General features: G+C 37.8%; 1 protein-coding gene across 5 annotated transcripts in view; it reads right to left on the bottom strand.

Moving 5' to 3' along the window:
* Positions 1-7,944, bottom strand: part of GAPVD1 (GTPase activating protein and VPS9 domains 1) — a 74,489-nt gene extending 66,545 nt beyond the window's left edge. For all 5 annotated transcript variants that reach the window (XM_068553901.1, XM_068553899.1, XM_068553900.1 and 2 more), the window contains exon 1: positions 7,793-7,944. The gene's annotated coding sequence lies outside the window, so the exon portion shown is untranslated. The remainder of the gene's footprint in view (positions 1-7,792) is intronic.
* Positions 7,945-11,788: the final 3,844 nt, after the last annotated feature.

Raw genomic sequence — 11,788 nt, forward strand, 5'->3', positions numbered from 1 at the left:
TGTGGATTAAGCTCAGATTTTATTAGACCACACAACTGACAGAATATCAAAACACTTGGACAGCTATTATGCATTACTTAGTAAATACTAATGTATCCTCACTATTCCATTCAAAAACCTTGGCTTTTTAAAATATTACTTGAAATCATTACTAATGGGACTGTTAAACAAGACTAAGCTTGAAAGACATTAAGTAAGTTATGGTACACCCCTACCATGGAATACTACGTAATTATTAAGAAGGAGGTAGAGGTACATGGAAAGGCATCTACCACGTACCACTAAGTGAGGAAAGCAAACTGCAGAACGATATGCATGGTAAGATCCCAGAGGCAGTACAGGTGTTAAAACACAAACCCCAGATCAAGACGACTTGAGCTCAAATCTCGGTTTTGCTGCTCACTAGCTAAGCAACCTTTGGCTAATTACTTCTCCTTGCCTCGGTTTCTTCATCTGCAAATGGATGTAAAATTGAAGCTTACTTCGTAGGATATGTTCATAAGTTTGTGAGGGTTTAACAGGTTAACATATGTAAAGCACTTAGCAAGAACAAGTGTTAACTATAATTTGGGGGGGAAAAAAAGAAAAAATCCAAATCACATAGCATATGCATATACATGCAGGGGAAAAAAGCTTTCATTTTTGCATTGTTTTTAGTTGTTCTTTTTTTTTTAACAAAGAACATTTATTACTTTAGTAATTTAAATTTTTTAAAAAAGGAAAACATAATAAAAATTTGGCACTAAGAGCTCCCCTGCTGAAAGATCTACTAGTACAATTACTTAAACACTCAAGACCAGACAAATTCTGTGAATAATAAAAAATGTGAAATTTTCAAGTCCAACAAAAAGGACACAGTACTTAATTTCTAGGTATAATTCAACAGTAACATGCTACACACCAACAAGGAGAACTGCAATGGTATTAAAATTATATCCTTTTTTTTTCCCCAAAGGCAATAAATAACACAAAAATGTCCACCTAATCTGGAAATGCATATCAGGAACTTTCATAATTATTTAAACCTTCATTAATTTTATTAGTCTGAAGTTATATACCACCAAATCTAATTTCCTCTTATTCAACAATCTCTAATGACATCTCACTAAGACATATATAAATCTGGAGATGAAGATAAACCAAATAGTTAAAAAAAACCTAAGACCCTCAGAACTCTTGAGAGGAAGATTTCACCACCCACATGCTTTGAGGAAGCTTTGGTCCCCAGCGTAAACTTAGCTTCTTCCATAAATACAGTGGGTATACAAAACTACCAAACAGAAGAGCAGAAAGAGAACTTGGAGCTTCAGCTGCATTTTTGCTGAGCTGTAATACTGGTAAAGCCTGTTTCAAGATCCAAGGGTACACCCTCAAATTTAAGGAAAGCATGTAAACAGCAGATTGACATGTCTATGTCATCACATTTACCAGAATGGTACTTCATAAAATTACAAACATTTATGGTGTGTTAGTTTCTGCTTTATGGTGTGTTAGTTTCTGCTTTATAACAAGGTGAATCAGCTATACATATACATATATCCCCATATCTCCTCCCTCTTGCATCTCCCTCCCACCCTCCCTATCCCACCCCTCTAGGTGGTCACAAAGCATGGAGCTGATCTCCCTGTGCTCTGCGGCTGCTTCCCACTAGCTATCTATTTTACATTTGGTAGTGTATATATGTCCATGCCACTCTCTCACTTTGTCCCAGCTTACCCTTCCCACTCCCCGTGTCCTCAAGTCCATTCTCTACATCTGTGCTACTCCTAGGTTCCTTCATAACCATTTTTTTTTTTTTTTTTTAGATCAGGCTATCGTTAATGTCGTTTTGTGTGTCCAGTTTTTATCCTCTATATTATGATTGTGCAAAAATGTTCATAGATGTTTTGCATCATTCCTTTTATCAATCTTTTGATACTGATCTATGTGTCTATCCAACTGTTTATTTGATACCTCCTTTTGGATGTTTGTGGGTTTTTAAAAATAAATTTATTTATTTATTTAAAAAAAAAATTTATTATCAAACTTCAGACAGCATTATTATCACTGTGTTCTACCTAACAGGAACCTTCTGAAACAAAAAAAAGAAAATCTTGTTAGTTAAATAGCTTTTCAAAAATAAATAGAAGTCAATAAATGTTAGCAATTACTGTCATTACTGTTATTATGATGTTTTGGAATGATGGAATAGAAACTTACTCAGAGGGAGACTTACTTAATAAGTTACGTTCCATCAGAATCCAAGTTGGCCCACCACACCCTTGAATAATTAGATATTAAAAGGCACTTTATTTTAGAGAAATCGAAGTTAGATTCCTTGGTTCTAAAGGAGGTAAAGATGAAATAAAGTCTGCAAAAAGAATTAATCTATTCTTTCCCAAGCTTTTCTGACATAGAAATCCGTATTTGTAAACATTTTGCAATTGTGCCTTAAGTGCTATGACTTTTAGACCTAATGTATTTTTGTCAGGTAGTCAGGATTTATAAACAGTGAAAGTAAAATCAAGAAATGGGTCAGAGTTCTGCATTAGAAAATGAAAGGAGACAGTTCAAAGTGGGTTGAAAATAGATGACTTTAGCCTAAGTCCTAAAAACTTTTAAAATAGATGTATTTGGATAAAATTTAGATTGCTTGGAAAGATAATTTGGTTCTGATCCTGAAAAAAAGGAAATAGGCTAATATCCCAACTAAATTTGTCCTTTAAATTTTCCAATATTAATCCTTTCAAAAATTCACGGAAAATAAACTGAAAACATAAATTAGGTAAGGGAAAAAAAAAGAAGAACTGAACATGTTTGACGACACGCTTCCCACTAGTCTCCTGCGTGGGTGTACAGGCATTACATGGGAGCAAGACCAAGCAAGCACCTTTCCAGACAGACATCTTAGATTAATGAACAGACATCTTGCCTGTTTTTACAGTTACAGTATGCTTAAAGCCTTATATATTTTTTTCTTTTTATTGAAGTATAGTTGATTTACAATATTGTGTTAGTTTCAGGTATACAGCAAAGTGATTTAGATAAATAAATCTTTTTTTCAGATTATTTTCCATTATAGGTTATTACAAGATATTGACTATAATTCCCTGTGCTATACAGTAAATCCTTGTTGCTTATCTATTTTATGTATAGTAGTTTGAATCTGTTAATCCCATACTCCTAATTTATCCCCCCATCCCCTTTCCCCTTTGGTAAGCATAGGTTTGTTTTCTATATTTGTAAGTGTGCTTCTGTTTTGAAAATAGAGTCATTTGCATTATTTTTAGATTCCACATATAAGTGATATCATATATTTGTCTTTCTCTGACTTACTTCACTAAGTACAATATTCTCTATGTCCACTCATGTTGCTGCAAATGGCAATATTTCATTTGTTTTATGTAGAGGCTTATCTTCTTAAAATGGCTGACAAAAAAGGTGAATATGAAGATAATTTTGGCTTAATATACATAATTTAATTACAGTGTTAGTATTAAGTTATATTTTCCTTTCAGGTATAAATACTTAACAATTATCTGGTTCATCTTCAAACTTAAAAAAAAAGAAAAAATACATTATAGAGACCCTTCAGAAGTCTGTATTTTTTTTTAAACATTTGCTCAACTGTTCATTTATATATATTAAATATGAGAACTTGAAGTATCAACAGATATTCACCACTTCTTTTGACCTTTGCATTGCAGAGTTCAAAACTGGGTTTCAGCTTAGAAACAATGAAGAACTACCCTTCTGAAAATATTTTTACAAAATCATAATACATATTGAAACATACTTAAAAAAATCAGAAAATATAGGTAAACATAAAGAAGGAAATGTTAATTATCTATAGTTTTAAAAACCAGAAATCAAACAATTTAGTGTCTAAAGCTTCATCTAAAATGTGTACACAATACAGAAAGTATTGATCCTAGTTCCTTTACAAATGAAAATATCTTGATTAGGATTAAAGAGTTAAGGTCACAAATAATTCTATGCAAACACAAGTTTAGGTAGTTCAAATGTAAAAAAATACATAACTGAAATCCTTCTTACCTAAGAGAAAATTAATTCCAGAGAAGGAAATGTGTGGGTGAAAAAACCATAAAGTTGAAGGGGAAAATTTAATCATTTAAGAAAAAAATTTTTTCAATTTTTTTGGTCTTTCCAAAGCAAGTAAGAAGGATTCCACTTATATCAGACTTTTACCCGCCCCCCCCCCCAAAAATCATACTTTATCTTGGAGAATCGTAATGTATAACCAACTCCCCAATACACTCACTCCTAAAAAAATAATAATAATAAATAAAAGTGAAACATCTTACACTTGGGAATATTTCTTTTTGCTTCAATTTTCTGCAAATATCAGGGGTACTTTTTCCAAATAAACCAATTTAAACTAAAGCACATCATGTTTAAAGAGTGACAAATTTTGTACTGTTAGTTTCACCAAATAAAAGTTCATACATATTGTTGCCATTTCCAGAATGCCATTATCAGGCAGCATCACCTGGTAAATTGCTAAGTGCCATCACTGGAAAGCTGCTCACAAACTCACAGTGGAGCCAACTGGGTGAAGTGGGAAGTGACAACGCTGTGACAGTGGCCAGGAAGGCACCAGAAGAGTAGCACTTGTTTTAAAGTCAGGGATGTGGTATGAAGGTGGAAAAGGACGAAACCAAGTTGAAAGCTGGAACACCAAAAGATAACTACCAACTACTGAGTGAAAGCCATGTTACTGAGGTTTTACATATATTATTATTTTTGGAGTTAATCCTGTGTGATAGCTATTTATCACCTCCATTTTACAACTGAGGAAGCAGGTTTAGAAAAGTCAAATAACTTACTGCATAATCATTCAGCTATCATGCAGCAAACAAGGAATTCAAAACTAGATTTATTTGACTCCAGAGCCCAGACTCTTTTCATTTCCCCAGGCTGCCTCTCTGGTTCTTCAGTATATAGAATTCAGGTTCCCGGTGAGCAATTTCACTGTTGTGGGCTCTAGGAGGGAGAGATCCACCTGGAGGCAAACGGTCACATACTATCACCTGGGGAGCCTAGAGCTTTCAGCCTTTGTTCGTCCCAAGCCACCTTTATACATAATCTTTTCTCCCATTTTCCCTTTTACAGACCTAACACACTGGATGGATGGATGGATGGATGGATGGATGGATGGATGGATGGATGGAAGGAGAGAGGGAGGGAGGGAGGCAAGCTGACTGACTTAGATGTTTATTTGATTTACAAACTCCTCCATCCTTGTCTTTGTTCAAGTTGTTCCCTGCACCTGAAGCCTTTCTCCAATATCCCTACAGCTAATCACATCTATGACTGAAGGTCCAGTTCAAATGGCATCTCCACACAGCACTCCCCAGTCTCCCACTCTCTCATTCAGTAGTAGTATCTCCAATCTAAATTTTCCTGACCCTTTATGTATAAAATAAATATACAAATAATATGCCAGATAGATATGTGCTATAAATAAAATAAAGGGGCAGGGGAGAAAGAATGACCAAGGGGGCAGTGTAAGGACCCAGAAAGTATCAGGCAAGACCTCACCAAGGCAGTGATTTGTAATACGGTGTGTTTAATTCAACACAAACTACTTTGGCACCAATATCTGTTTCACAAAATACTCTTCTTCAATTCTCCATACCCTCCCCTTAATCTTTTCCAGAAATAGTCTGCCGTAGTGGTTTTTCATTACTGCTATTATTTTAGAGGAAAAAAAAAATCTCACACAAGATGTTGACAGGTGCTTTACAAACAGGTGCAAATTTCAAATCACGAATATTCTGAAAAAATGTTTAAAGTGATTTGTCAGTGAGAAGTCTGATGCCAAAATGAAGCTGAACTACAAGAATTTAAAATGGAATTTCAAGAAAATGACTTAGCAACTCTTCAACTCTATAATCTGCACATTTACTTTCTATCATATATGAAAAGAAGAATGGCAATAGGAAAATATACTTGAAGAGAGATCCTGCAGTTTTTCACTTAAGGATAGATGGGGACTTCCCTGGCAGTCCAGCACTTTCACTGCCAAGGCCGGGGTTCGATCCCTAGTTGGGGAACTAAGATCCCACAATCCGCACACGGCACAGCCAAAAAAAAAAAAAAAGAAAAATTAGAATATCCTCACCCCTTTAAAAGCCACACTATCTACATGACTTAAAGAAAACCAGCACATACTAAAATTTTCTTTCACAGGCTTATACAAGAGCTTGGAGGGCTCAACCCCTTCAATCACTTGGAACTAGGAGATGCCTTAACACAAAAATCTAAGGGCCAAAGTACTCACTTCCCTTTCTTCCTCAGATTATTTTGCCGATGCCCCAGTACCCTGAAAGAAATATCTGTGGTCTATTCTATCTTTCAAAACTATTACTCTGATCCCAGTCAAATCTTTTCTCTTACTTCCCTGATTACAAAATTCCCTCTTTCATCTACACTATCGTCCTATCTGCCTTGACTTTTTTCTTATCTAATGAGAAAAATATTCTTCCAGGCAGACTTACAGATCCCCAAAACTTATTTCTACTTCAGAAATTCTTAATCTTTTTGTGCCATGGGTCTCTTTGGTAGTCTGGTAAAGCCTATGGACCCCTTCTCAGATTGCTTTTAAATGCATAATTAAATATATGCGATTACAAAAAAAACTAATTATACTGAATATTAGCAAAACAATGAAAAAACCCTGATATTGCAATATATGTACACCTTTATTATCACATTAAGTAACAAGATCTAACAGTGGATCCAGTAATACCATAATTCAAAAAAATTATAAGCATAAATGATATTTTTAAAATGTTTCTTGGAGTATATCACAAATGATATTTGGAGATATCTGCAACAACTGTAAACATGACACAAAAATATCTGTAATTTTTATTGGTGACAAAGTCACAGGCATTGCTAATTCTACTGCGGTTTGTTGCTTATATTCATAATTGAAGGAAATGATAATACAGTTATCAGGTAATAAAAATAAAGACATGATTTTATCCCCATTCTAGTTCAAGGAGCCCCTGATTTCTATCCACCAACTGGCGAATCCCAGGTTAAAAATCCTTTCTAGTTCAAAACCTTGCTCAAACTGGTTTTTGCCACAAATTTTAAAATAAAAACACTGATTTCTCCTTTGATCTAGCTCTCATCTGAACATACCACCATGCCTCCCTGTTTTTACGCAGATGTATACACAGAACCCTGTTTATTTCTATGATTTGCCTATCCAGCATCCATTTAAATTTCGCCAGTCAATAAAAGGCGAAATTGAAGGAAAGGAGATGGAAGCAACCAACGGCTCCTCACTTACAGACCTCCAACAGGAAGTGGAAAGATGCCAAGTATGGTGTGTACGTTTTTGGTAGGTGGGCTGCCCGACCCGTGAGTCCAGCTTGTCAAGAGTCTCCGAAGCAAGACATCTTCACCAGCGGCACTCAGAAGACATTCCACCTCCTCCTCGCCTTCCATACTCAGTTCCCTGGCTGCCAGGTCGCTCGCCTCTGCCTCTCACCCGAAGCCACCCCGCGGTCCTCCTGTCCCTTCCCACCCCATCCCCCACGCGTCCCTCCCTCCAGTCCGCCCCAGGCTGCCCTGGCCCCTGAGCGCCGCCACATCTCTGCCCTGGACCTAACCGTGTGCTCCCACCCCCACGTCTCCCCTCACTGCAGGGAAGGGCCCAGGGGTCAGCTGGACCCGGCGGCCCACCGTCAGCGCAGGCTGCGGCCCTAGGCCGAAGCAGCACGGCCGCCAGGCAAGGAGCCGCGCACTCCGCGAGGCTGGATCGGGGACGTGCACTCACCAAGAAGATCATGCGGAGGAGGGCACCGAGGTCTGCGCAGGACCGCCACTCGGCCTCGGAGCCGTTGCTCTCGCGGCGAACTGCCACCGCCACCGCCGCCGCCGCCGCCGCCGCCACCGCCACTCGCTAGTTGGCTTCCCTGCGTCCTGCGGCGGCGCTGCCGCCACGCCATGGCGCGTGCGCGGCGCCGCGGGGGCCCCTGGGACTAGTAGTTCAGGCCGGCAGCCAGCGGTGCTTCTTCCGCTTTTACCACCCAAGTCCGCTGCAGGCTGGAGCCGTCTTGAACTGCTGGGGTACCGCGAAACGGCTTCCGGAAAATTGTTCACCAAACACTCGCCCTTGCTTCCGCGTACGGTCCTGCTGGATGTGAATAATCCGGCTGAGCAAGTATGTGGAAAGTAAAACAATTTAGAGTATTTATGTTTTAGATAACAAGTGTCACTTGGCCAGAACACATCATTTGAAACACACACACCCGCACACCCCTCTTCTTCCTTTCTGTCAAAAGGGTCATTAATTGCCTTTGTGTTACCTGGATTTTCAGTCTTAAACCTGATTTCCCACTCCTTTTATCAAATTTTACTTGACCATACAGTTTTTTAGGTCGATTGACAATTTATCTAATACAAAATTTTTTATAAAAACAATTCAGATATTTTCAAATATAAAGTTAACTGAGCTGAACAGTCCTAGAAACCTTAGAATTGGAAGACAGCTTAAAGGTCATTAGTCCACCTCCGGCCCAGGCAGGAATTCCCTCTTGTACACTCCAGCCAGACAGTCATCTAACTTCTATTTCAACCAGTTCAAATTTCAGGGTGCTCACTTCCTTAAGTAAGGAGGCCTGGTCAACTGTTGGGCAGCGTTAAATGTTAGAAAGTTCTGCTGCTGAACCAAAATCTACTTCCCTTTTACTTCCATTGCTAGTTGTTATGCTGCCTGGAGCGATATAGAATGTTTTCCAATTGATAGTCTTTCAAAAAATTGAACACAATGATTATATCCTCCAACACTAGGAGTCTCCAGACCAAAAAAAAAAAAAAAAAAGGGCGTCAGTTTTGCAACAATTTCAGATCTGATTCAGCTCCCAGACTGCTTTCCATTCAGTCATCCTCCTTGATGTATTATCTTTAAAAATTGTCAAAATTTGCCTCAGATTTATAGCCTTGTTTTATTACCACAAGAGCATTCTCTGGTAAACTGGTCAGGTATTATTGCTATAATATTGCCATTCAACTGAATCAAGAATTCCATCAGATCAAAGATTATTCCTCAGCTCTGTTATAAAACATTGTCCAAAGCAACAAGGGAATGAAAAAAGCAACAGGATATGGTTTACAATTTAGGGTAAAAGGATAATTCACACAGGTTAAGGATCATAATAATAAGCTAAGTTACAAAGTGCTCCAGATTCCTGGCGAAAGTCTTCATCAAATTGAGGGGCCATGACTTTAAGAAGGAAGTAACACTTGGGAGTTACTGAATGGTTGGATTTGAAGAAAGAAATGGCATGTGAGGATTGCTAAGGAAGAACCCAGCCTGAGCAAAATGAATGCATTCACAATTTGCTCTCACTTAACACTGAGTACAGTACTATAAGTGGACTGGAGCACCCAGGCCAGGTTAAGGGGAAAGGAAAGGGCCCCCAAAGTTGCAAAAAGCTCTTGAGGGTTGTGAAGAAACCACACTGTGTGTAGTAAGTAAAAAGGGCACTGGGATGGTCAATTAGTTGTTCTGAGCCCTTCTCTGTCAACCTACAAATGAAGAGCTTGAACTAGGTAAGTTGTTCTCAATCTTTTTTTCCAGCCAGCACATCCAAGGAACACAACCTTCACATTAGAACAATGGATCACAAGAACAGTTAATTCTTGTGGAATATGAAGTATTTTTCTCAATGCCTTTTACACAGGGGAAAGTGAACTCAAGAGGTGAAAAGACACTCAATAAATAGTACTCCTTGAGGGCAGAGAACCCCATCTTATTCACCACTGTCTCTCTGGAACCTGCCATACTACCTAGGATGTAATACATATCTTCTTAAAAAAAAAAAAAAAATGAATGGGATGAATAAACAGTAAACCATGGCCAAAGCCTTTTTCTTTCCACTACACCACTCAGCCTTCCTTGACATACAGGGATATGAAATTGCTTGTCCATAGTCACAGAGTTCATACCAGATCTTGATCAGAGCTCAGTTCTTCACATGCTCAACCTCATACTCTGCAGACCACTCTGCCACAGAAGCAGAGAGGAGTGACACACTCAGAATTTTTTTCAATGTTCTTTCCTTCATTTGTGCACAGCCAATCTTGGAGGTAAGACAAGAAAGCAGGTGCTATGCCAAGTGATTTGGGGGTCTTTGACAAGTATTTCTGGACAAAAATATTTTTGCCTCACATCCATGAAAGCCCCCTGAAATGTTATCCTTAGTGTTAGAAACATTGAATCCTGGATGTTAGAGCTGAGTATCAGAGATCATCTAGTCCAGTACCTGCATTCGTTTGAATTTGGAGGCTGTTCCTCAAGAGATCCTAATTAAAAAACACATGCCCCTGGGAAAAGTAACATTTAAGTTATTATGCATCTATACTTAGGAAAGAAATACGACAGTTAATTGAGAGCAAACCATACCAGAAAGAAAAGCAGGGCCATATCCAGAAAGAAATAAAAATTGGGAAGAGAGCAAGATGAAAGGGAGAAAAACAAGGACTTCATCTATGTGCAATTTTTTAAATCTATTTGGCACACAGTTTGGGAAATGAATCAATTTGAAGCAGTACATACTTGGGTGTAGATAGCTACAGCTTGTGCAAAGATTAATCTTAGTGTCTCATCTGAGTCAATTAAATTATAAACTAGGTGATACGTAAATATAGCAATAACATGGATAGAAACCAATACAGCAGAGAATGAACTCTGATAATGTATTTTCTTTTTTTATTTATTTTTAAAAATTTAAAAAATATTTATTTGTTTGTTTTGGCTGCGCCGGGTCTTAGCTGCGGCACATGGGGCGTCTGGCTCTTTAGTTGCGGCACACATGCGGGATCTAGTTCCCCAACCAGGGATGGAACCTGGGCCCCCTGCACTGGGAGCTCGGAGTCTTACCTACTGGACCACCAGGGAAGTCCCTGAGACTGTATTTTCAACTGTAAAACAGAAACGTCACCAACCCTGTCTATCCCATCTGGTTGTTATGAGGATAAAACCAAAGGATACAGGTCAAAGCTTTTTACCATAAAGCAAAACACAAATGTTATGCTTTGACATAGTTCAAACTCAAACAGCAGGCAAACATTCAATGCTAAAGGCTAACTTAGTCGTTTTTTGTTTCTTACATTTCTTTTATAAAATTTATTTTCAATCTGACAAGTAATATATTAATTCTTGTTCTTAAAAATGTATACAAAACACAACATGGATGGACCCAGAGATATCATACTAAGTGAAGTAAGTCATACAGAGAAAGACAGATATCATGATATCACTTAATGTGGAATCTAAAAAATGATACAAATGAACTTATTTACAAAACGGAAACAGACTCACAGACTTAGAAAACAAACTTACAGTTACCAAAGGGGAAAGGTGGGGGGGAGGGATAAACTAGGAGTTTGGGATTAACGTATACACACTACTATATATAAAATAGATAATCAACAAGGACCTACTGTATAGCACAGGGAACTCTACTCAATACTCTGTAATAACCTATACGGGAAAATAATCTGAAAAAAAATAGATGTATGTATACATATAACTAAATCACTTTGCTGTATATCTGAGTCTAACACAATATTGTAAATCAACTATACTCCAATATAAAAATTTCAAGAATAAATAAATGAATAATAAAAATTTTAAAAATGTATACAATACAAAGAAGTCAAAAGTTCCTCTTGATTCCCACCCAATTCCATCCAGGAGCCACTCTTGTCAATTTGATAGGTATCTGCCCAGATTTGGTGGTGGGTTGTTTAACCCAAATAGAATCAC

This window comes from Eschrichtius robustus, chromosome 10 (genome assembly GCF_028021215.1).
Source record: "Eschrichtius robustus isolate mEscRob2 chromosome 10, mEscRob2.pri, whole genome shotgun sequence".
In the NCBI taxonomy this organism is placed as follows: Eukaryota; Metazoa; Chordata; class Mammalia; order Artiodactyla; family Eschrichtiidae; genus Eschrichtius; species Eschrichtius robustus.